The following is a 27,927-nucleotide window of genomic DNA, read 5'->3' on the forward strand; positions in this document are numbered from 1 at the left end:
TTCTGCAGCAAACCGAAGATAGTGACATTGGTCTGTAACTTTGCGGGCCCCTTGTTTTGCCTTTCTTAGACACAGGAGACACCTGAAGTACATTGCTATTTTGCGCTGTCAAGAAATTCATAACAAATGCAAGCTAAGTAAGGGGCCAATGCCGTAGAGTACTCTTTGAAAAACCGATTTGGGATTCCGTCCAGACTTGGTGACTTATTTGATTCCAACTCCTTCAGTTGCTTCTCTACGCCAGGTATGCTTATTACTATGTCGCCCATAAGGGAGTCTGTGAGATGGCCAAACGATGATATATTTGTGTCATTCTCCTGCGTGAACGATTTTTCTTCACCGTGAAGTTTGAAACTTCGTCTTTCGTTTTGCCATCTTAAGCTGCCACACTAGACAGGTCAACAAGTGACTGTATGAAACTCTTACAACCACTTAGCGATTATCATAGGACCAAAATTTTCTTGAGTTCTCTGCCAGATCTTATGCTAAGGTATGGCGGTGGTAGTGGTTGTATGCTACACGCATAGTCTTTTCTCAGACGCACGAACCTCTACTAACCTTTGTTTGTTGTCATGTTCGCGTTCTCATTTGAACTGACTTCTGGCACGATTACCGATCACCACGCAGTTTTTACTTACTGGTGATCTCTACATCCGTATAATGTACATCTATAAAGTGCACTGTGCATCAATAAAGCTTTTGGTACCAGAAGTATGCAGCGCTATGATAGAAGCACTGAAGGATTTCATTAAGGAAAATTTGAAATAAGAATACAGATTTTACTTATATTTTATTTTTTTCAGCAGCATACGTCACCGTTTATACTATATATACCATCCTCAGACACGTTTCGAGATTATGTGAATCTCACAGCATCACGAATAAAGAATATAAATGAAGCACCGACCTCCCATCCACTGTTCCTAAGCTTCTCCCTTGGTCGCATTTTGCATATGTTCGAAGTGCCCGTTATTTTTGTGTGCTTCATCAGGCGTCATCATCAACTCATCTGCAACATACTGCCAACTGCACTCTTTCAGACTGCGATCTTTGTATACATTACTTCCGATGCCCAGAGTTGTAAATGAATCGCATTTATGGAGGTCATGGGTCTCTCACTTACGTTTTTCCGAGCTGCTATACACAACGAACTTACAAAAACAAAGAGATGTCTGTACGTAAGCGCGCCAACTTTCCTACATCAATGAAACGATTTTTTTTCTTAGATACGTGCCTGCAGCGCTGTGGTTCGAAGAAGAAGGAAATAAAGATGAAAGTGAAAAGAAAGCACTAAGCATTTACAGGCAAAGACAGAGTTAGATATTGCCATTTAACATGAGATACGCCCCACCCTTGGTGAATAACACCGGCAACCATATGCCAGTACGTAGGCAAGTACGTGCAACAGCCTGCAGCAGCAGAAGCATTATTGTCCCGTATACTATAAAATTGTCGTGTAACCTATTACAGACACAGTGCAGCAATGTTGATGACAACGTTATTGCGACCAAATATTACCATAAAATATAGTCCACGTAAAGTCATCTTGAGAACAGCATGGAACAATTGGACAGACGGTGCTTGTATGCAACCTGACTTTTTTCCTTTTGCCAGCGTGATCTTGTCCTTGTATCTTCTGTAGCCTACCTATGACCTACTGCATCGCTTGGACGACTGTCAGTGCTTTATCAAAAGACTGGTGCGTTGAGCTGGAGCACGCACAGGGTCCGTTTTGGGCATGTCGAACATACGTTGTCCAGTGAAATTTCAGTAAAATGTTATTCGAGCGAATGATTTATTTGTAAAGATATTCCATAAGACCATATGTCGATTATCAATTGAAAATGTGATGCATGGTCTAACTCTTTCGGTAATTTAAGAAAGGAAAATCTACTTGTCCGTTTGCGTCTTCTATTTTGAGATGTTGTGTGTTTGAGAAAAACGAGCTTTTTTCTCGCGCAAGTGGTATATCGGAACACATTTCATTGACACAGTAGGCTGTTTCCTCCAAAAATTTCGTTACAATATATTCTACACCAATTCTAAAATGGAGGTTAGATGTATTTGTTTGTAATTCTGTAAAGCCGTCATTTTAACCTTCTTATAAACAGACATCACCTCCGCTACTTTCCGGTCCGACGGGACTATTCACTACGATGGAATACCTCAGAGAATGTAAGTTAACCAAAGAGCTATTTCCAAAGCATATTCGATGTGAAGTCTAATAGTGACTTTCTGAGGGCCTGGTGCCTTCCTCGTCTCGAGTAATCTCAACTGCTTTCCAATACCGGACCGTTTATTCCAGTATCACCCACTCATGACTGAGTGCGGTAGTCAAGTATTGGTACGTTGGTTATACTGTCATGCATGACTGCATTTTTAAATTAGGGCCAAGAAGGTTAGTGCTGGGGAAGCATTTCAACCTTAAACTTGGATTCATTAAAGGAATGCTGATTAAAAGAACTTTATACTGGTAATAAACTAAATATGAACAAAACAAAAAAAAAAAACCGTCCCAATAGCACAATTAACACCTCGCTACTTATTGGGTTTTCATAGAGTCGCAAAACTGTTAAAATTACGAAGGAGTCTTGATCAGTGAAGATAACATCGGACTGAAGTGTTTCGGCAGTTAGTCACAATGGGAGAATGAAGAATAATGCCTGTTTTTCCAACATTAACAAATACTTACCTCTCGTAAGAAGCTGTTGGTTTTTATACGGTTATAGACACAACACACAATTTGTTGTAAGTTCCCGAGTAACCCATTGAGCGTGAGCTTTAGCCTTCATTAAGTGCAGGTACAGTAATCCATATTACCATGTTTTGTTTCCAAATGAGCCAACAGGGATAAATTAATAATCGGAAGATTATTGTGTCGTCCATTCCTTCGGTTTACTTATATTCATCTCTACGCTGCTGTGGAATATTTGAATTAACAGGTTTCTCCATTTTCACTCTGCAGACATGGGAAAATAAAAGTTAGGGTCGTCTGTCTCTCAGTACTGTACCTACCACTGTCAGATTATTTTGTTAAATACTGCAGAATAATTACGTAGCACCTCACATTAACGTAAATGAGAACCGAATGTCACGGTACGGCAGGACTCTCCTTCCCTGTCTCGTATTAGTCCTTCAATACTAATTCTGTTTGAGATAGGAAGCACAGGCCTCACTTAGCAAGCGAACCATAGATCTGCGTTAGGCTGCCCCCATACATGTTGTATTAGCTTAGCGTCCGCCTTTAAGTTCGTGTAGATTGTATGTTCTGGACTTTCTTTTTGCTTTCCTTCAATCGAGTTTTTATGTTATTCACAAATTACAACACCTTACAAACTTTCCACACTAATTAGGCTCATAGACGCATGGTATTCTCCGAATTTACTTATGACGAAACAGTAATTACGGTAGCTAGAGTCCAAGTAGTTAATCATGCCTTTTGGATTCTTGTAGTGATATTTCCACCGAAAACCGAAACTTGCATCGCCTAACACATATTTCTTTATATCTAACCGAGAAGTGAACTACCGGTTATCAAAGATTTATCTTAACAAACCTTATATGTTCTCATCCTCTGTTTCACGCCCTTAGGGACTGAATTTCGAAGAACGGTAAAAAAAATAATTTCAAACACGGAAGCAAACTATAAATTTTCTTAGATTTAGCTTTGAAAATGCTTTCGTGATGAAATAACTTCATACAACTTTTATCCCCTATTTCATTTCTTTGGCAGGTTGAAATTTCAAAAACACTGAAACATGGATTTTTCATTTCTAACCGAGAAAATGCCCGTTTTCCTGGATTTATTTTTCAAAATGCTTTAGTAGTTCTTTAATAATTTATTTTCTATAGAACTGCCACCCACTGTTTTATCCCATTAGTGACTGAGTTTCCAAAAATGCTAATAAAGTTTACTTTTTATTTCAGATGGAGAAACCAAACACCAGTTTTCGTAGTTCTAGCTTCAAAACTGCCTCTATATTGGCATGTTTTCAAAAAGCCTTAAATCCAATATTTCACCCCCTTTGGAGTGGAATTTCGAACATCCCCTTCTTAAACGATGCCTCTAGTGTAAGACCCACGGTGTCCATAAATTTCAAGTTTCTGTCCTTGGCGATCTCGACTAGGTGATTATGAATCAGTGAATCGGTCTGGCCCCTTATCACCCGTTTAGCGGTTGAATTTTTAAAAACAGTGAAACAAGTATTTTTTTTGTAACCGAGAAACCGAATTCCAATTTTAAAATACTTTGCTATAAAAATGGTTTCAAAATGAAATATGTCATTAAACGTTCCACCACCATTTCACGCCCTTAGGGACTGAATTTCCAAAAACAGTGAAACACGTATTTTTTCTTCCCAACCGAGAAGCGAAATTCAAATTTCCTTTGATTTAGCTTTAAACACGCTATTATAATGAAATATTTTGATAAAACATTTCATCTCCTATTTCACCTTCCTAGGTGGCTGAATTTGCAAAAATGCTGATACACGTATTTTATTTAAATTTCAGACTGAAAAAATAAATACCAATTTTTGCAGACCTAGCTTAAAAATTTGCTTAACAGCGACACATTTTCAAAACACCTGTAATCCCCTACTTCAACCGAATAGAGGTAGAATTTCTAAAAATCCCATCTTAAACGACGCCAACATTGTAAGGTAAACACTCTCTACAAATTTCAAGTTTCTATTCTAAGTGGTTTGGGCCGGGTGCGATGAGTCAGTGAGTTAAGGCACAGCCTTTTATATTTATAATTTGTACGTTAATGAATCCTGACTGGTTACTTGAGAGGACGATTAACACCCTTTAATGCCACTCTACACTCTCGGACTACATCAACTGTGATGATCCCTGTTCGTTCATAGGATCGATAAAATACAGTCAGATGATTAAGTACGAAACGTCCAACACTTAAAGCAACCAAAAAGATAAACTACCGAGAAAGAAAAAATGGCTCTGAGCACTATGGGACTTAACTGCTGTGGTCATCAGTCCCCTAGAACTTAGAACTACTTAAACCTAACTAACCTAAGGACATCACATACATCCATGCCCGAGGCAGGATTCGAACCTGCGACCGTAGTGGTCACGCGGCTCCGGACTGTAGCGCCTAGAACCGCAAGGCCACTCCGGCCGGCTACTGAGAAGGAAACTTATGAGCAGAAACAGAACTACAAAATTACGTCAGTTAAATTTCCATTACAACAGCAATTCAGATTCTGTTGAACTATAATTACTGAGCGTCATTCCACAAATTCTTAGCTGCTGTAGTATGTAAAATTTGAGGTGGTTGGTTGATTCAAGTGAGGATGATCAAAACGTCATGTACGCCATTGCGAATATCTTGCCATTTTTGATGATGGATACATATTATTCAAGAGTGGTGTCACTGTAAAAATAGAGACAGCGATTCACTGTTAATCGTAGTAACAGGCTTGCTAATTACAGTATTCTAGACTCAGTAGTCTGCTTACCATGGCTACACAAAGCTGATAAACAACATTTTAGTGGTCATGGCCACTATTCTATTCAGTCTTAAATCCCGCAGTTTTTATGTTCGTTACTACACGTAACACAGAGCTGTTCCAGCAAGTTCACAAAGATACCACTCCTGACTGCCATGCAGACTGTTGCCAAAAATGACAGAAAAGTAAGAATTTCGTACACAATATTTTGATCAATCTCACTAGTGTATGCAACACCTCAGTGTTGTATATTGGGAGCTAAGTACTGGTGGAACTTGGTTTGATAAGTTTTGGAATCGATACACAAAAATAAAATCTGAGATTCTACGGTGGGGCGGATACACCAGTTGGCATGGAATGAGGCATTACACACACACACACACACACACACACACACAAAAGAGAAGGAGTTTTTGCCTCTCTCACGAATTCTACTCCAGTACTAGGTTCGCATTGGAATGATATAGCGTTTTTAACCAGTCTGCTATCGGAAACTCAATTGGCTGTTTCCAGTGTTGTCAGTTATTTACGTTTGTATCACTGTATCCAGCGCTTCGGTATTTTCCAACGAACCATCCTCTTGTAATGAAGTAGGTCAGTGTCCCACAGTTTCAGCAGTCTGATAGCTACCCACTCATCGCTGTACCAAGCGGTTTTTCATTCTCTCGGTACCAGCACACGCTAATGTTAGGCTATTTCCACCTTCAATACCTTATTTTAGTCTGTCTGGTCATACTTTTTTCGCCCTCCTTGCACACTCAGGTTCTGATCATTCCCTCCAGTAAATTTTCCAGTTCGCCTGTCTCGGCATTTTTAATAACAATTCCGTACGACTAGCGTGCACATCTTGCTTCTCTGTACATTTTTGAAGACAGTACGGTTGGGCCACACCCATGACATCCCCTTGCTTATATGCTCTCGAGCGTGCTTTTTCCGCAGTGATGGGAAAATTCTCTCGCTGCCGCTGTCGTATTATCCAGGCTACGAGTTAGCGCGTTTGAGTTCCCAGAACTCGTTAAGCCGTTTCTTAAAGCCGACTGAAACAGCAGCAAGCACTCTAGAACAGATTTTCTGCGAGTTTCTAGAAACGCTGCTTCAACCGGAGTTACCTGCAGAAAGTAACGACGCCACGTCGTTTACTTTTCTCGCTGCTCGTTGCCTTTCGATTTCCAGAGGCTCCAATTACTTCGTTTCCCATATAGTAATAAGGAGTATTACATTTTCTGTATCCTGCAGATGGCTGGCAAAATACTCAAACTTGACGGTCCTGTTGTTAGACGGAGAAAGGATGAGAGTGTAAGGCTGTTATTCCTCTACTGTGCTAGAACCATTAGCTTTAATTGATTGCAAAATGAATGCATGTCATTCTCGTAAGTTTTAAGACTCTATGGTAAGCAGGCGTATTATTTTCTCTGGCCTGCTCAGTGATATAATTTAACTCCCACCCAGCCCCCTCGAGCACCCAAAGGAAGGAAAGGAAAAATGTTGCAGAAGAGAGAAGTTTGTTGCTTTCATTTACTGACAAACATACTTTAGATCGCGATAACCAGACTACGATAAAGGGATATTAGAACTTACGCTGTCCCCGAACCTTATAGCTGTACGAATAACAATATGAAATCTCGTATGTATGAGTCTTTGGAGTTTATCGAACAATAGCTTTCCAAAGGCATCTGAATACACGCTGCGTAAAAAATAAAAAAAATATACTCACCGAGATCTAAAGCCCTGCAGGTTCGTGCACATTATGGTTTGAAATATTGTTACAAGATATCGTCACTAGTTTGTGGCATGTTTAACTACTCCCTGAATAAAGCAGTCTTCATATTGGATCTGATGGAGCAAGGCAAATGAAGTGAAAAGGTGCACTATATTTGTTTTGTGTACCTCTCAAACTGGGACTGCACGTATCTGTTTATTACTACGTGTCCATAGTTGTAAATTACTTGAGTATCTCTTACTATGACATTTATTGAAAAAAAGCTAATTTTTCAACAGATCTACTTGAATTTGTAGGTTGTACGTATCAAGTACATCTTTTACTATTGGAAATTTTATCCTTGCCAGTTGTCACGCGACAAACATGCTTTCTTCAAATGGTTCAAATGGCTCTGAGCACTATGGGACTCAACTGCTGAGGTCATTAGTCCCCTAGAACTTAGAACTAGTTAAACCTAACTAACCTAAGGACATCACAAACATCCATGCCCGAGGCAGGATTCGAACCTGCGACCGTAGCGGTCATGCGGTTCCAGACTGCAGCGCCTTTAACCGCACGGCCACTTCGGCCGGCAAACATGCTTTGTAATTACATATCTTTTCTATTATTTGTTTGACACTGACCGGTTATGGGACACACAACGTACAAAATACGAGGCATGTAGATGTAATGTCAACCACCCCTGAAGCTGACGGTTTCATTCCGTTTAGCGTCATTAATAATTATACCACCGGGATGCGATCCTTTTTGTGACCGTGGATGATAAATGATAAGTAGGAAGTCTTTTCTGTATCTGAGTCGTCGATGGATGACATAATCGCATTTTTCTTTATCTTTGCGTGAAAATACTATTATTTCATTCTATAAAAAGCAAATGCGTTGCGAGTTCTTTAATTCAATATTTAATCTTTGAATACTTTGTCCATGAACTCATATCCATATAGTTTAAATAATGCAGATCATGGTATAAAGGAAGGGGAGAATAGAGATATGAGGAAGTTAAGTTGGAAATAATAAAACTACATACCCTGCAGGAGGAAGAGGAGATCTAACGCCGGACACTCACCTGAAAATCAGAGGAATTTTTGTTGTTATTGAGACTAATAAGGCAGCAAAAATTATATTAAATTACAATCATGTATAGGCTCGAATCTCATTACCTTCTCTGGGATGATAAAAATCACGCAATAAGATGCTACGCAGAATTCTCCAATAGTAAAATTGCCTTGTTAGACTATTACAAACCATAATTTGGGTGTCATCAATTGATCCTTGTGTTGCGTAAAATAAATTATGGATATATCAAACATCATGTTAACTTTCTGACAAAGTGCAGTGAACTATGCCTTTCTCGAAACATTGAATCATTCATCACTGTTCTTACCCATTTATCCTTTAAAATTTAATATGACCTTCTGAATAATTGTGTTTACGGTGCGTATGTGCATTCAGGCTGAATAACTCTCTTGTAACTGTGAGTTCATCATTTATCGTACTATTCTGATAGCATCTCGTTTCCATCCATTTCCATGGATTGTCTCCTTGTGTACTGGCAGTTTATCACATTGTTTCGTTACTTATTATTCAAAGTTTTGCAGTGTTGTGACCAATAGACTGCAGCACTCCGTAGTGATATTTTCAGTGTTCCAATTCAGCCGTGAAGTGAGTGTGTTCGATTAGTCAGCAGACCGGCCAGCTGGGATCTCTACTGGTGCGGAAACAGTTTTGCGGCTTGATGCTTATCTCGGCTGGCGTAGCTACTCACGAGTAACGCTCCCGCTTGCCAATTACTTAAACCGGCGGCGCGCGTTAATTAGCTCGGAACGACTCTTATCAGGAGCCATCGGGATTTCGTCGTGGCAGCGGTAACCGCTGAAAAACGAAGTACCCTTTTTTTAGCCGCCTGTTCGCTTCGGTTGAAAAGAAAAAAAACAGTATGTCCTAAAATGTGCGTGATCTGCGTTTGAAGTGGCTCACACTGACCATTACACTTACTGATCGACACAGGCGAGGGTTTATCTGCTTCTTCTGCCGAGTTCAGTTGCGATTACGAATGCAGTAATGTTTGTGGAGGTTGCGGTCGATACAAGGGGCAATGATAAATGAGGCCGAGGCATACTTAACGGCAATTCTTGGCACGACAAAAAAAAAAAACTCTACAAAATATCGATTGAACTTAATACGTTTGGCCCACCGAACTTCCCGTTTCTTTTGCATTGTCTTCCAAAACAAGTTGGTTTCCTGTCTGAATAATATTTGTTTCTAATATATATAACAACAAACTCCTTCCAAACAGTTACTGACGTTACAAAACAGGAGAGAGTTACATCGCCCGAATCTGGGGACAAGACTGATAGAGCACCACCTTCGAGGAGCATCTTGGTTCTTTTGCCATCTCAGCATCAGTACTGAGAGCAGTCGAGAATCTCATTCGTGAGTAGCACTCACTTTTACACATGCAGTATTTTTCTTTAATCACGTCAGTTGCCGTGGAGTTGGAATCTACTGAAAACTCGTTGCAACATAATCTTTTTATATATTGCTATCAAACGCGAGGCATTGACAACTTAGCATTCCAAGTGCCAATGCTAAATACACTACTGGCCATTAAAATTGCTACACCACGAAGATGAAGTGCTACAGACGCGAAATTTAACTGACGGGAAGAAGATGCTGTGATATGCAAATGATTAGCTTTTCAGAGCATTCACACAAGGTTGGCGCCGGTGGCGACACCTACAAGGTGCTGACATGAGGCAAGTTTCCAAGTGATTTCTCATACACAAACAGCAGTTGACCGGCGTTGCCTGGTGAAACGTTGTTGTGATGCCTCGTGTAAGGAGGAGAAATGCGTACCATCACGTTTCCGACTTTGATAACGGACGGATTGTAGATTATCGCGATTGCTGTTTATCGTAACGCAACATTGCTGCTCGCGTTGGTTGAGATCCAATGACTGATAGCAGAATATGGAATCGTTGGGTACAGGAGGGTAATACGAAACGCCGTGCTGGATCGCAACGGCCTCGTATCACTAGCAGTCGAGATGACAGGCATCTTATCCGCATGGCCGTAACGGATCGTGCAGCCACGTCTCGACCCTGAGTCAACACATGGGAACGTTTGCAAGACAACAACCATCTGCACGAACAGTTCGACGACGTTTGCAGCAGCATGGACTATCAGCTCGGAGATCATGGCTGCGGTTACCCTTGACGTTGCATCACAGACAGGACCCCTGCGATGGTGTACTCAATGACGAACCTGAGTGCACGAATGGCAAAACGTCATTTTTTCGGATGAATCCAGGTTCTGTGTACAGCATCGTGATGGTAACGTCCGTGTTTGGCGACATCGCGGTGAACTCACATTGGAAGCGTGTATTCGACATAGCCATACTGGCGTATCACCCGGCGTGATGGTTTGGGGTCCCATTGGTTACACGCCTCGGTTCGCACTGACGGCACTTTGAACAGTGGACGTTACATTTTAGATGTGCTACGACTCGCGGCTCTACCCTCTATTCGATCCCTGCGAAACCCTACATTCCAGCAGGATAATGCACGACCACATGTTGCCGGTCCTGTACGGGCCTTTCTGGATACAGAAAATGTTCGATGCTGCGCTGGCCAGCAGATTCTCCAGATCTGTCACCAATTGAAAACGTCTGGTCAATGGGTGCCGAGCAAACGGCTCGTCACAATACACCAGTAACTACTCTTGATGAACTGTGGTATCGTGTTGAAGCTACATGGGCAGCTGTACCTGTACCCGCCATACAAGCTCTGTTTGACTCAATGCCCAGACGTATCAAGGCCGTTATTACGGCCAGAGCTGGTTGTTCTGGGTACTGATTTCTCATGATCTATGCACTCAAACTGCGTGAAAATGTAATCACATGTCAGTTCTAGTACAACATATTTGTCCAATGAATACCCATTTATCATCTGCATTTCTTCTTGGTGTAGCATTTTTAATGGCCAGTAGTGTACATACGAGGACTTGCTGAAAAGAAATGCCTCCGAATTTTTTATGTGAAAACTCCTAAAGCTTATCAGATAAAGTAAACGATAATAACTTTCTACATATTTATTCTTCCTGTGTACATATTTGTGCAGCCCTCTTCCGCCGGAGGGATCCCAAATGCAGCGTGTAACACGGGGATGTGTAACGTATATCGATGCGTGGAAAACAGCGTGCTGTAATCGAGTTTCGAATTCGAAGAGTTCGTCTTCACATGGAGCACCCTCTTCTTCAGAATGAAAATGTCAGACTACGAAAGACTGGTGCGACATCTGCAACAATTCGATGATTAGAGTTTCATCTGTTTCCAAAATTTAAGAAAAAACCTTCGAGGCCGCGCGGAGTGGTCGCGCGTTTAGAGGCGCCTAGTCGCTAATCGTGCGTCCCCTCCCGCCGGAGGTTCGAGTCCTCCCTCGGGCATGGGTGTGTGTGTTTCCTTGGCGTAAGTTAGTTTAAGTAGTGTGTAAGTCTGGGGACCGATGACCTCAGCAGTTCGGTCCCTTAGGAGTTCACATACATTTGAATAAACCTTCGACGATTAGACTTTGATAGTGATGAAGCGTCGCAAGCAGAGGTGAGAGTGTTGCTCCGTCAACAGGCATTCAGAAATCAGTTCGTCGACTGGGCGACCATGCTGGGAAACAAATATGCGTATATGAAGAATAGAGATATGGAATGTTAATAACGTTCGTTTTATTTAAAATTCTCCAGACAAAAAATTTGGAGGCATTACTTTTCAGGACACCCTTGTACTTACAGGGTGTCACGGGTGTAAGAGCAGATATTGCCATTGGCGACTGGGGACGGCATACTTAAGAACATTTCGTCAGTATTTACGTCATTTGAAGAGTAATAATTGATGCCATTTCAAGTCGCAGGTTTTTAGGATAGGTAGTACCTCCAACTACACACGGAAGGGGCAAGCCATTATGCTTATTTTCCCGTGGGCACAGGTCAGACGTTGAAATGTGGACACCTGGACTCCAAACGATGAGTCTACACTGACAGGCGTAGCCCACATTGGGTGCAGTATATAAAATGATGCAAGCAGTAAAGGAAACAAAAGAAAAATTCGGAGTAGGTATTAAAATTCATGGAGAAGAAGTAAAAACTTTGAGGTTCGCCGATGACATTGTAATTCTGTCAGAGACAGCAAAGGACTTGGAAGAGCAGTTGAACGGAATGGATAGTGTCTTGAAAGGAGGATATAAGATGAACATCAACAAAAGCAAAACGAGGATAATGGAATGTAGTCAAATTAAATCGGGTGATGCTGAGGGAATTAGATAAGGAAATGAGACACTTAAAGTAGTAAAGGAGTTTTGCTATTTAGGGAGTAAAATAACTGATGATGGTCGAAGTAGAGAGGATATAAAATGTAGACTGGCAATGGAAAGGAAATCGTTTTTGAAGAAGAGAAATTTGTTAACATCGAGTATAGATTTAAATGTCAGGAAAGCGTTTCTGAAAGTATTTGTATGGAGTGTAGCCATGTATGGAAGTGAAACATGGACGATAACCAGTTTGGACAAGAAGAGAATAGAAGCTTTCGAAATGTGGGGCTACAGAAGAATGCTGAAGATAAGGTGGGTAGATCACGTAACTAATGAGGAGGTATTGAATAGGATTGGGGAGAAGAGAAGTTTGTGGCACAACTTGACTAGAAGAAGGGATCGGTTGGTAGGACATGTTTTGAGGCATCAAGGGATCACAAATTTAGCATTGGAGGGCAGCGTGGAGGGTAAAAATCGTAGAGGGAGACCAAGAGATGAATACACTAAGCAGATTCAGAAGGATGTAGGTTGCAGTAGGTACTGGGAGATGAAGAAGCTTGCACAGGATAGAGTAGCATGGAGAGCTGCTTCAAACCAGTCTCAGGACTGAAGACCACAACAACAACAACATATAAAATGATTTTGTCTTAATAATATGAATATTTATACATGTGTTTGGAGAGAGAGAGAGATTGATTTTTCATTGAGATTTTTACTTTAAGTCGTAACTGGTACCTGAATTTTGGTTGCTGCCTCCTTGGATGATCAGCTTCTGCACCAGTTGGTGACGTACTACAATTTGGAGGAAGTTATTGTTCTTTAAAGTTTAAAATACGACTCCGTTCGTTACTTGGCCATATTGCGGATAGCTTTGAGTCCCAAGTTTTCGTAGGTTTTCATACCTAAGGGACCACTGTTGTAAGCAAATAAGATAAAACAGCAATCTGCTTTTCGTCAGAAAAGGAGATTGCTTGACACACAAACTTCCTTCATACTACACGTCCTGCTACATCAAAATTGGTCAGTGGAGTTTAGCACCAAACTATTATACAAGAACATAATCCAATTACTGAAATTAAGAAATTATGAGAGGTTATTACGTATTGAAAAAAAAATATAGAGAATGCTTTTCCTTTTCTCTATTTTAGTGAACTTTGTACACTTACAGTTCTGTCGATTGATAGCCGGCGACGACGATGAAGTTCACATCCTTTTGCAAAATATAAGATATTTCTATTCTTCTCTTCCAGAAAATTTGTATTCATAAATGTTTGGCAACTATTACATATACTTTACCCGGTTTTATCACTGAAATAGAAATTTTCATTAAATATAACAATACGTTCTGAGCGACGACCTAGTAACACGTCCTCTTTACTCAAGATACAGATTAATAGTCCTCTTTTTTTTAATAAATCAATAGTTTTTTTAGAGTCCACACTCAATGATTTACAACTACTATCGTTGCGGGGATTGCGTGCTAAGGAGTTTGTTGCTGTCCAGCTGCGCATCACTTCACTTCAAGTACTTTTTGAATCAAATTTACATTTACGGTACTTACATACCGGGTGATCAAAAAGTCAGTATAGATTTTAAAACTGAATAAATCGCGGAATAATGTAGATAGAGAGGTACAAATTGACATACATGCTTGGAATAACATGGGGTTTTATTAGAACCAAAAAAATACAAACGTTCAAAAAATGTTCGACAAATGGCGCTTCATATGATCAGAATAGCAATAATTAGCATAACAAAGTAAGACAAAGCAAAGATGATATTCTTTACAGGAAATACTCAATATGTCCACCATCAGTCGTCAACAATAGCTTTAGTCGAGGAATAATGTTGTGAACAGCACTGTAAAGCATCTCCGGAGTTATGGTGAGGCATTGGCGTCGAATGTTGTCTTTCAGCATCCCTAGAGATGTCGGCCGATCACGATACACTTGCGACTTCAGGTAACCCCAATGCCAATAATCGCACAGACTGAGGACTGGGGACCTGGGAAGCCAAGCATGACGAAAGTGGCGACTGAGCACACGATCATCACCAAACGACGCGCGCAAGAGATCTTTCACGCGTCTAGCAATATGGGGTAGAGCACCATCCTGCATAAACATCGTTCGCTCCAGCAGGTGTTTATCAGCCAGGCTGGGGATGATGCGATTCTATAACATATCGGCTATCTCTCACCCGCCACATTAGCAAATGGTTCAAATGGCTCTGAGCACTATGGGACTCAACTGCTGAGGTTATTAGTCCCCTAGAACTTAGAACTAGTTAAACCTAACTAACCTAAAGACATCACAAACATCCATGCCCGAGGCAGGATTCGAACCTGCGACCGTAGCGGTCTTGCGGTTCCAGACTGCAGCGCCTTTAACCGCACGGCCACTTCGGCCGGCCGTCACAGTAGCAGTTTTGCTGTCCAGCGCCATCTGTTGAACATTTTGTGAACTTCGTTTTTTTGTTCTAATAAAACCCCATGTCATTCCAAGCATGTGTGTCAATTTTTACCTCTCTATCTACATTATTCCGTGGTTTATTAAGTTTTCAAATTTATACTGACTTTTTGATCACCCTGTACATTACTGAACGTCTCAGGATAAAATCAGGCACAAATTAGCAAAAAATATAAAAAAAATGGCAGTGAGGCTCACATAACATTTCAACTTGCAACTACACACGGAAACAGCAAGCCATTATGCTTATTTTCCCGTAGGCACAGGTCAGATGTTGAAGTGTGGACACCTGGACTCTAAACGTCGAGTCTATACTGACAGACATAGTCCACATTGCGGTGCAGTACGAGCGTGCGGGACACATCAGGCAGTTAAGTTTGTGACGTGTTTGTGGAAACACTGTTAGACGTAAAGAAACAACCAACACACTGGGGTGTGTATATATCAAGGTACCGAAAATAAAAATAGCTGCACCTATACCGGTTACATTCTCTACATATACTGCTGGTTCAGAACCGGAATTATCTAGTACGTATTTCGAAGGTTAACCATCTCGCCAGGTGGAAGGCATCCTTCGAATGATTATTATTAGTGAGAACCATTGGTGAGGTGATCGATAGTTTAGCGCTAATAGCCTCGCTGTTGATCACCATAAACCACACACTCTCTCTCACACACACACACACACACACACACACACACACACACACACACACACACACAAATAGCGGGTCGGTGTGGCCGAGCGGCTCTAGGCACTTCAGTCTGGAACCGCGCGACCGCTACGGTTTCAGTTTCGAATCCTGCCTCGGGCATGGATGTGTGTGATGTCCTTAGGTTAGTTAGGTTTAAGTAGTTCCAAGTTCTAGGGGACTGATGACCTCAGATGTTAAGTCCCATAGTGCTCAGAGCCATTTGAACACACACACACACACACACACACACACACAAACACACGCACACGCACGCACGCACGCAGACTCATACGCACACGCACACAAGTCTCGGTTGTGACTGGGACTGTTAACAATAAAGTGAGTTAACCACATAATTCATCGATGTGACAAAGGAGACAATATAAAGGTATTAAAAGTACCTTCAGAGCAGGACGAGTAATGCGTGAGCTGCATTCTGCCGCTGAAATTCGCAGAGGCTTCCCTCAGTACATCAGTCGCACAATGTTGTTCTGATGCAGCAAAGAATTTCCATTTTTTCGAAAAAGAGTTTCAAACCTAAAAGTTTACATAACAGAATCGCGAACAAACCGAAGATTAAGACAGGTATGAGCATTTCATATATTGTGAAGGCACAGCGACAAATATTCTTTCGTATTCTGAATAATGTTGTTGTCTGCTTAAACCACTTCCCAATGCGCAAAGTACAATGTCGTACCTGGTGTGTTAGTTCTATAGGTCTACTTTATTGTTAACTCCTCTAGTCAGACCCTGAACTCTCAGTTGCCTCACGTGTTGCTGAAAGAAATCGTCAATGTTTCGTGGTAACAACAACAGTGGAAAAGACATCTTCCACCTGACGATTATGAATAACGGTCGAAACATGTAAAACGATGAAATAAAACTTTTCACTGATGTAGAGCTATATATTTATTTCATTCTGAGTAACAGTCGCCGTAGTCACACCATAATTCATAACACACGTAGCAGATGCCGAGTGGACGAGGCATATGTAGGATAGACGAGAATGGACAGCAGCAGGATACTAGTTTTCAGACAACGAGAACATGAAGAACAGTACACAGAGCCATGACGAATGCACCACCATGTCCGCTATGTGGGGTGGTTGTGGGAGAGAAGCTCTAGCAGCGGTGTATGCCCCGAGTGGTCTCAGGATAATTTCTCCCTCCGCACTGTTGTGCATTTTTAAACTTTTATGTCCGTATTTTATTTATCCAACTGTTTAAGCTAATTAGCTCTCTAGTCCGTACAGTCTGCATTTTCTCACACTATTTTAGCTTCTCTCTCCACTGTAGCTGTACTTGTAATGTAACTGCAGTGTTTTACAAACAACCGACTTCCAGTTTATAATTCTGTTTGTAAGAAAATTGTATCGAAGTATTGATACTCAATTGCTACAGGTGTTTTGCATTATTGGGATCATCTGAAAAAAAGCTCTATTAAAAAGTCATGTATAATGGTTGCACAAGGCCAAAGTACAAAATAATTAGTCACCCTCTAGAGAAATCATTACAGGTACCATTTAACACCGTATAATTCCGCCCCTGAACTTGATAACGACCTGGATTCGGTGAGGAAGTGAGTCCTCAAGGTTGTTCAGGTACGTCGTACCTAAGTTAAGCTATTCGCTGAGGATTTGATCGCAGCTGCAAAAAACTACGGGGATGCTGATGTCAATGTTCTACGCGCTGTTCCAGCAAGTCCAACGATTTGCTGTGACGGTGAAGCCAATAGAGATGTAATAGGGTGGGGCGATTTAACAGAAAACGAGGCCTATGAAATTTGCTGTTGTCGTCTTGAAGAATATCGCTGTCAATAACATACCCTTCATGCAGATGTTGACTGTAAGGCAACAGTTGATCATTCAGAGTGTTTAAATTATTGGGCTGGTTCATGGCAGTAGTCACGTCAGTGAGTCCACGCAGTTTGTGATAAGAAAAACACCCCTAAAACATCACAGACCCACTTCCTGCATGAGCCTATCGTTACACATATGCGGCACGATGTGCTTCATTTGGCCTTAGGTGCAATGGATGAAGTGCGCCATTTCAATATCGGTACAAACGTGATTATTCAGACAACACTACGTTCCACCAGTCATCTACTGTCCACCTTCGATGATTTCTAGCCTATGGAAGCCGCGCAGCTTCATGTGCCTGTGTGAGAATGATCGCTGTCAAGGTGACCAACTCCAGATGTTCATTGCATGCAAGTCTCGTCGCAACGTTTTCTCGCAAATAGGGCGGATGAATCTCCTTTCACATCTTGTAGCAGTACTTTCGAGTTTGAAAATGATTTTGATTCACAAGTCGTGAAACGCGTCTCCGATCCATCTCAGTCAGGACATTTTTCCGACGACAGCTTCGTGACCACGTTTGTTACACCACTGCTCATAGAATCTTCGAACAGTCCGCCGCGAAATCCTTACAAATCCAGCAGCTTCAGACATCTTATGGCCGTGTACATGTCCAGAAAAGATTGCTCCTTTTTGCTACTCTGCCACGTCCTTATATTTAACCAGGTTTACGTACAATTTGCGCTTGAAAAATGACTCACTGTTGGTTACTTCCTTATGCTCATCTAGAGGCAGTTCAAAATGGTTCAAATGGCTCTGAGCACTATGCGACTCAACTTCTGAGGTCATCAGTCGCCTAGAACTTAGAACTAATTAAACCTAACTAACCTAAGGACATCACACACATCCATGCCCGAGGCAGGATTCGAACCTGCGACCGTAGCGGTCACGCGGTTCCAGACTGAAGCGCCTTTAACCGCACGGCCACACCGGCCGGCTCTAGAGGCAGTGCGTGCGTGCTTGAGCACATGATTCGATCGCTGTGCCTTCTGTCAAGGCTTTACGATTCGTCTGTGCGTGCGAACTGGGGTGACTAAATTTCGTACAGTGAGCTTACCATAACAGGGAATGTCTATAACTTACGAACTGACTACTATACTTCTAGGGAACGGAGTTAGAAGAGTCAAATTTCAAACACTCAGTTACACAATGGTGGGTTGCACTAAGAGATTTATCTTCCCCTGGTTTTTGGGTAAACCGGCATCGCTGTGTGGCAGACAGAACCGAAGAAGTCACAGGAAACATAGCCTTGGTGCGGACGTGAATCTACTCTTCATGTTCAGTGATGTGAAGCTATAAGGTGCAGAAAAGTACCTCGAGTCGCATACGTTGTGGTGTGGCTATTTAGAGGATTGCAAAATGTTCGAGTGATAGTATGTTGGAATAATTGAGCCTTAGCTGCAGTGCCAAAAATGGCATCTATAGCCGTCAAGGTCATTTTTTTTTTAATCTACATAGTCAGGGAGGCGAAGAGCTGGTCTCTTTTACATCGCCACCAAAGTTCTTGAAGACAACGCACATCTGAATGCAGGAATTTTATCTTGACCAGTTTCTTTAGCAATGTTTGATCGTATTAAAGTCACAAACTTTTTCATTGTTTAGAGTTAAAGAACACAATTTTTCATATTTTAGTAACTTCTTATTTGTTCAACTACGGCCATTTACTTATCTGTTTTCCTGATCACTTTTATGTTTGCTATTTTCTGTTTAATAAACTTTTTCAAACATCGTATCTGATTATTACGACATTTTTCACAGTCGTAGACTGCTACCAAGTTGTCACCACTTCAAGAAGTTATTTTCATTTGTGACCTTGTTTGCAGTTGCCTTTTTGGGCATAAATCGTAAAATTCGCTCGATTTGTAATGTAAAGTTCCTTCATTATATCTTCAATAATTAATTATTTATAAAGGTTTCAAATGTGGCTCCTACAGAGTTGCGTATTAACTGTTTGCGTATTAACTGTAGAGTTTGTGTCCATCTTGTTTTCAAGTAAACAAAATAAATAAAGTATTTGACTTCGGAGTTTTAGGGTAAAGCTGAGAAACATTAAATAAAATCTTGCTTCTTCGGAGGTGGAGACTCTTTTTATTAGGCTAACATATATTGCAGAGGGATTGTCGTACGATACGCTAATACCATATCGCAGCCTGTCTTCTGAGAACAATGCTGTATTTCGTAGGATGGAACCAAAGACAATTTGGATGAACAGTGAAGTATTTTAGTGTGTTACAGAAATTACGATCCGACCCCACATCCATCTTAGCTTTGGAGGTAAACAACCGATTGACTAAAAACTAAAAAGCTGAATTTGAATAGAAATACCGTAAAATTGTTGTAAAATATGCTCTGTGATATGTTAATACGGTGCAGAATAAATGCCTAGAGTGAAAGTGGGCAGTCGCAGTTGTGTAGACGGGTCGTGGTGAAGACAGCATTTAACATTCAGCCACCCGGCCAAGGTCACGTACCGAAGCTGCGGGAACGGCCGCAGTAGTTGCAGCTTTTTCAGTATAACGTATAGCTAGTTAGTTCTGCGCATCATGTACGGTAAAAACAAAACATAAAGTTATAAAAAGCAAAATAAATGTTACATGCGTCATTACACAATACTGTTACGAGCACATTTGGTGCGTTTACATGCGATTTGTTGCACCAAAAAGCAGCAGATTGAGGACATCGGAGGGTTCGGCTACATACTAAATTGTGTTTCCTTCAGTGATCAGAGAAACTTTTAGCTGCCTTGGTTTTATCTCAATTTCAGCCAGTGCTGAGTTTCTTGGAGAACTCTTGGGGATGCGCTCCTTTAATTTTTTGAAGCCTCAGAGGGGAAAAAGGCAGAAAAGGCAGAAAAATCGGATATCAGTAACATTATTAGCAAAAGCAAATGATGTTAAATTTCATCTATATTTGAGGCATTTGCAAGTGGTATGCTGGTATTCCTTTGAGGTGTCCTGGCAGCCAATCTCACAGCCTTCTCAACAAGTGTAAACAAAATCGACTTTTTTGTTGTTGCAGAAATCGTTCCACGTGAATGGTAAGATACAGGGAAATAAATAATAGTCTTATTAGGTCAGATTTTAAAATACATTTGGCAATGGCACTCCTTCAGTTGTTATGAAGTGGTGTCGTAATGTCGTTTGTTCACTTCGTTAAACCGAAGTGTGGAATTCTGTCAGAGTTTCAGAGGCGAAAATAATCTTAAGGTTACACAGTATTTCATGTCTGCAGCGAATAACAAGATTAAGTTGTTTGAGGGTGATGAAAGCATCATAAAACTAGAAATGAAGTCACACATACTGAAACTCTGTCATTCACCTGCATTCTGTAAATGGAGTCGCCTGTGATCTTCCTGACTGTTGAACAATGGAACAGAAAGAAGATTTATGTGAGAAGAATAAGTAGTTTACGCTAGAAAACAAGAAACTGGGGTGCAAAAGTTGTAAGAAAGATGGATTCTCAGAGTATCATTTAACTTTTTGCAGAGAATCAGCACAGCTTTCAACTATCCGGATGAAGCTACTGCCGCGTTCATTTTCAGCCACGTTGACATGATCACAGCTTCAGGAGGTGTCAATTCTCCTTCCCTCGTTTCAGATCTTTTTATGCCATTTTCTTGCAAATGGAGGGACTGATAACGAAGTAGTTAAGTTTCATTCAAACCCACGATCATCATCATTTCCAACATTTGCGGGAAGTGGGGCCGTCAGCATTCCGGAAAGAATGCAGTCTCCCCCCTCTGCTATTGCAGTCTGTCAGAGTGAGAGTAACGTGTCCTGAAACCGGTACAGGCAAAACTTTTCAAAAACTGATGGAGCCAGCCTATTCATAAGAAAATCCTACATGTCACAAAAATCTCTACTGTTGTTTATGCTGCTGCTGTTTAGGAATAGTAAGCAATAAGTTACTTTTCCGTTACTAACTTCACTTTGGCGGTAAAAAAAAATTTGACAGACATCACTTGCAGGCTGAAAATAGGTGTTCACACAGCTCTAGAACATTTGCCACACTTACGCAATTATTGACTTTGTACGCCACAAATTTGTGTCATACACAGAAAAGTTTGCTCTATCTGATGAATTATTCATTATTGCCACATTTATTATATGGAGATAATTGTTAAAGAGTTAATATACTCCTAAATATCATTGCTCCATTCCAAAATCTACTACATGATTCGCAAAAGTGATACACAGGCACCTGTGTATCAGCTACCGGTCGCACAGCGATGTATTGCGGGATGCCGCCCCTCTCATACGTCAGCAACGCAACCGTTGGAGGGCAGACCTCCAGCAGTAATTTCATTGCTGAAAACGAAACGTTTCGAAACAAAAAAGGAGTACGCGGAACAAAGGAGGATCAGAGAGCTATTTTCTGTGACTAAACTTGTGGCAAGTACACAAAAAAGAAAGGAAGCTGGGGAGACTGATTCTGATACCGACATCTCTTTGGTGAGTGACGGCAGAATGGATTTTGTTGATATCTTTAGGGAACGCACACTACATGATATTGTAATGAAAGATGTAGCCCAAGCTGATGGAGGAGAATACGTTTTGGCTAATTTTCGAGGAGGAAACAGGAATTCATACAGCTAAAGACGGGTTTGCAGCATACAAAAAATCCTCGAAAACGACATAGAAGTTATGAATCTAGAGTCAGTGCACGCGAACGAGATTATTCTTCAGTTACATGGAAAAGACATTTCTCTTATTAGTAAGACTGATTTGATAGGAAAATTGCTATTTCCTCGTGTTACTGCTGCGGCGGGAAATATCAAATGAGGAATATGTTTTGTGCAGTCCTGTTGATGCTCATGAAAAGGTATGAAATAGTGCTGCTCTTATTCTGTACTAATTTCAGTAGATTAACTCTTTGCTGGTTGACGTTATAGTATTATTAAGGGCGTTCAATAAGTAATGAAATAAATTTTTTTCTGAAAGCAGAATGGTTTGATTCTGGATTGCAATACATCATTTATTCCCCTATCTTTTGACTGCAAAACCTGTTTTCCGACATAATCTCCATTCAGTGCAACGGCCTTATTCCGCTTTATTGGACCTGTATGCCCGTGATGTATCACTCTACTGATCAACGATGGAGACATCTTGCTACATCAGTAACCTCCCCATATCCCATATACTGGTTCCTGGGGAGTGCATTTTTCATTGTGCCAAACAGGTGGAAGTCGAAAGGTGCGAGATCCGGGCTACAGAGTGGATGAGAAGAACAGTCCACTGAATTTTTTTGAATAAATTTTATCCATAGTGGATGCTGTCGAACTCCGTGACTGTTCCTTTACAGGGTGTAGAAAAATATCCTCTACCAATCACAATAAAAGGTCATTTATTTGTCACACTACCGGTTTCGGGCTTGCGCCCATCCTCAGGTGTTTATATATTCATGTACATGTTTGTACTGTTGGAGATCACTGTATAAACACAAAAAGATTATTTGCTGGTGACTACACAGATACAAGCGGGTCAACTGAAAGTGGCAAGGCAACATTTCACGAAAATTATTACAATTACGCTGCGGTGACAGTTTTGCCACTTAGTTACACACTTATTATCATTTTCACGTCCATATTTCAGTTTTACCAAGTATAGCTTCATATTTCACTATTACGATGTGCAGTCTATAATAGATTTTTTAATTTTCTATATATGCAACATGCTTGCATTTCCTGTGGCTTAGTTCTTTGACCATAACCTACATGTTTCTGTATGAGCAACTTCTTGACATCTGCTACGTCTAAGTTCTTTGACCATAGCCCACATGTTTGCATGTAAACACAGTGTATTTCACGAGTGCACATCGTAATAGTGAAATATGAAGCTGTACTCCATAAAAATGAAATATGGACGGGAAAATGATAATAAGTGTGTAACTAAATTGCAAAACTGTCACCACAGCGTAACTGTAATAATGGTGCTTCATATTATGTAAGTACAGATATATTTTCGTCAAATGCTACCTCGCAACTTACAATTGTCCCACTTGTATCTGTGTAGTCACCGGAAACTATTTTTTTTTGTGATCTCCAACAGTATAAATATGTACATGAGTGTTTAAACACCTGAGGATGGGCGCAAGCCCGAAACCGGTCGTGTGACATATAAATAACCTTTTATTGTGACTGGTAGCGGATATTTTTCTACACCCTATGACGTTTTTTGAGTTTCTCTCGCATGCGCAGACTTGTGTGAGGCGGTGCATTGACAAGAGGAAGGTGAAGTTCTCTTACACTTTTGTGGCGACGGACACGCTAAAGTCATTTATTCAGTTTCGTTACGGTAGCACAGCACGCTTCCGAGTTGACCGTTGCACCATGAGGGAGTACACTAAACACAACAACTCCTTCAGAGTACCATAAGAATGTCGCCATGACCGTACAGGATGATTGTGCAGCCGTTAACCTTTCTTTCGGAGGTGTTGTGGCTCCACCCCATGAATTGCCGTTTTGTTTCCAGTTCAAAGTGATGAGCCCATATTTCATCACCTATGACAATGTTCGACAAAAATTTGTCACGATCAGCCTCGTAACGTTCAAACAATTCCGCACCCATGGTCCTTCGTTACAACTGATAGTCTTCTGTTAGGCAGCGAGGAACCCAGCGACCAGACACCTTTCAGTTACTCACTGGTGAACGAGTGTGTCAGTACAACCAACAGAAACGTGCAAATGTGCAGTGAGATGTCTGTCATCGAGTGAGATTGCTGAACGTTCCAACATTGCAAGAGTCACAGCTGCCGGTTGGAGATCGCACAGATTTGCACTATATTGTTGTCATGATGACATATGTCTCGCCCAATGACTCGTCGCGCTTTTGTTGTCGGTGTTGACGGGCCCAGCGTCGTGTAATGCATTGTGTACTGCATTCATCAAGGGTACATGAGTGTGCCTTCGGCTCTGAAAGCCCATATCGATGATGTTTCGTTGAATGATTCACACACTAACACTTGATGATGGCCAAGCACTGAAATCGGCTGAAATTTGCGGAAGTGTTACATTTCTGTTCCGTCACTTTGAACGATTCCTTTCAGACGTCGTCAGTCCCGTTCTTGCAGAATCTTTTTTCTGCAACAGCGATGCCGGAGGTTTTATGTTTTACCGGATTATTGATATCCACGGTACACTCCTGAAATTGTCGGACGGGAAAGTCGCCACCTCGGAGATGCTGTGTCCCATCGCGCGTGCGCCGACTGTAGCACCACGTTCAAACTCAGTCAAATATTGATAACCTGCCGTTTTAGTAGCAGTAGCCGATCTAACAACAGTCCCTGACAACTGTTGCCTTATATAGGCTTTGCCGACCGCAGCACCGCATTCTGCCTGTTAACATATCTGTGTATTTGAATACACATGCCTATATACACTACTGGCCGTTAAAACTGCTACACCAAGAAGTATGCAGATGATAAACGGGTATCCATTGGACAAATATATTATACTGGAACTGACATGTGATTACATTTTCACGAAATTTGGGTGCATACACTCTGAGAAATCACTACCCAGAACAACCAGCTCTGGCCGTAATAACGGCCTTGATACGCCTGGGCATTGAGTCACACAGAGCTCGGATGGCGTGTACATGTGCAGCAGCCCATGCAGCTTCAACACGATACCACAGTTCATGAAGAGTAGTGACTAGCGTATTGTGATGAGTCAGTTGCCCGGGCACCATTGGCCAGACGTTTTCAATTGGTGAGAGATGTGGAGAATGTGCTGGCTAGGGCAGCAGTCGCACATTTTCTGTATACAGAAAGGAACGTACAGGACCGGCAACATGCGGTCGTGCAATATCCTGCTGTAATGTAGAGTTTCACAGGGATCGAATGAAGGGTAGAACCACGGGTACTAACACATCTGAAATGTAACGTCCACTGTTCAAAGTGACGTTAATGCGAACAAGAGGTGACCGAGACGTGTAACCCATGGCAACCCATACCATCACGCCAGGTGATACGCCTGAATGGCGATGACGAATACACGCTTCCAATGTGCGTTCACCACGATGTCGCCAAACACGGATGCGACCATCATGATGCTATAAACAGAACCTGGATTCATCCGAAAAAATTACGTTTTGCCATTCGTGCACCCAGCTTCGTCGTTGAGTACACCATCGCAGGCGCTCCTGTCTGTGATGCAGCGTCAAGGGTAACCGCAGCCATGGTCTCCGAGCTGATAGTCCATGCTGCTGCAAACGTTGTCGAACTCTTCGTGCAGATGGCTGTTGTCTTGCAAACGTCCCCATCTGTTGACTCAGGGATCGAGACGTGGCTGCACGAGCCGTGACAGCCATGCGGATGAGATGCCTGTCATCTCGACTGCTAGTGATACGAGGCCGTTGGGATCCAGCACGGCGTTCCGTATTACCCTCCTGAACCCACCGATTCCATATTCTGTTAACAGTCATTGGATCTCGACCAACGCGGGCAGCAATGTCGCGATACGATAAACCGCAATTGCGATAGGCTACAATCCGACCTTTATCAAAGTCGGAAACGTGATGGTACATATTTCTCCTCCTTACACGAGGCATCTCAACAACGTTTCACCAGGCAACGGTGGTCAATTGCTGTTTGTGTATGAGAAATCTGTTCGAAACTTTCCTCATGTCTGCACGTTGTAGGTGTCGCCACCGGCGCCAACCTTGTGTAAATGCTCTGAAATGCTAAGCATTTGCATATCACAGCATCTTCTTCCTGTCGGTCAAATTTTGTGTCTGTAGCACGTCATCTTCGTGGTGTAGCAATGTTAATTGCCAGTAGTGTAAGTTGCTTTGGCGCTTCAGTGTATATCCAAAGGCTGATGATCTTAGTATGAACAGCAACAGGTCTGGTGAAATTCGTTCCCCCAGAAAGAGTTTCCTGACACCGCTAATAACATGGGGACGGCAGTGTTTTTGCTGGGCTTTGTGTGAGATGCGCTCGACTAGGAAATGCCTTTGTGCAAAGTGCGGCGGTTCTGCTTGGGAGGTGGCAGACGCAGACGTGGACGGTGGAGGGGGGAGCCTCCGGGGTGCCATGAGCAGGCGTGCCTCGCCCCTGCGACCGCATCGCACTCAGAGGGGCGCCTAACGGCCATTCAGAGGACAGCGGCGGTGCGGCGGCGTCAGCAGACAGTTGAATAGCGGCCGCCGCGCCGTCCTGGAGTGCCACTTGACGCAGGCGGCCGGCCCGACTGCTGACGCAGGTCGCCACGCCGTGAGACCCCGACTACCTGCTGCGACGCCGCCGCCGCCTCTGCAGCTGCTGAGTCGGCACAACACGCAGGGCTGCAGCACTGCAGTCCCCAAGACCCCGTCCGTGGCCCTGCGATTCACGTTTCATTGTTAGGACCGCCATCATCTTAGGAATGGTGGTTATCCCTGAAACAACCGGTTTTTCGGCTACACCTGTTATTTTCGTCTCTAGTTTAACCTCACTCCAAATCACTCAACATAACTGGTTTCTGATATAACCGGTTTTCGGTTCCTTATTGCCATTGTTGTCAACAATAAACGTAGACATCACAGAAAGTTTGAAAAATTCTACGACTCCCTCTGATTTTTGCATTATACGTTTCAAGATACATGGAATGAAAATATCAAATAAAACAGATAAATAAAAGAAAACTTGATACGTGTACCGTTCCCTACTTTTCTCAATAGGCAGTGAGAGTTTGAATAGTACGGAGAACTAACCAGTGTTATTATACTGATCGTATTTCTTTTTTTTAATCTCTGTTAAAAGATCACGTAATCGAGGATCATACCACTATTTGGGTATTACGAATAGTCAGCGTTAAAGAGTGAAAATTAATGTCGGAGAACTCTATTTTTCATGTTGAGTTATCCGTTTTTAAGAACTACAAGCCGATTAGGCATATTATGTAGACTCAGACAACAGATCAACTAATTGCTGTTTTTATTATAAACTATGAATCAACTGTTAAGTTTTTAATTTATTACTTCTGCTGTAGCTTCGTTTTTTTATTATTTCATGGAGATGACTAAAAAACAGTAAACTTTTGTGTAAAATTTGTAGTGTTCTATTCCTTTAATTTTTTCGAATGAATAAGCCATTTCTAGTCAAAAACATATCTTTACTTTTTGAGATGAATTTGAATACAGTGGAATTTTGCTGGCAAAGCCGAAAGTGATCTTTTAAGCAATTTAAATGACCAATTTAGATAATTGGAGAAACGTACCATTTACCTGAAACAATTACATGATAACAGTTAGTTTTTCAATAATGAATTAATCCAGTGGAGAATATTTAGTACTCATTCTGTTCACAAATATTCTTTAATGGGCTGCTCTGAAAATTGTCTTCTTTCATCAGGGAAGATGTATTCAAAGACGATATCAATCTTTTCGGAGCCACAGAACACACTACGAAACTCGTTTTCTTATAAGAAGTTTCATCGAACACTAAAC

The sequence above is a fragment of the Schistocerca nitens genome, chromosome 8 (assembly GCF_023898315.1).
Source record: "Schistocerca nitens isolate TAMUIC-IGC-003100 chromosome 8, iqSchNite1.1, whole genome shotgun sequence".
In the NCBI taxonomy this organism is placed as follows: Eukaryota; Metazoa; Arthropoda; class Insecta; order Orthoptera; family Acrididae; genus Schistocerca; species Schistocerca nitens.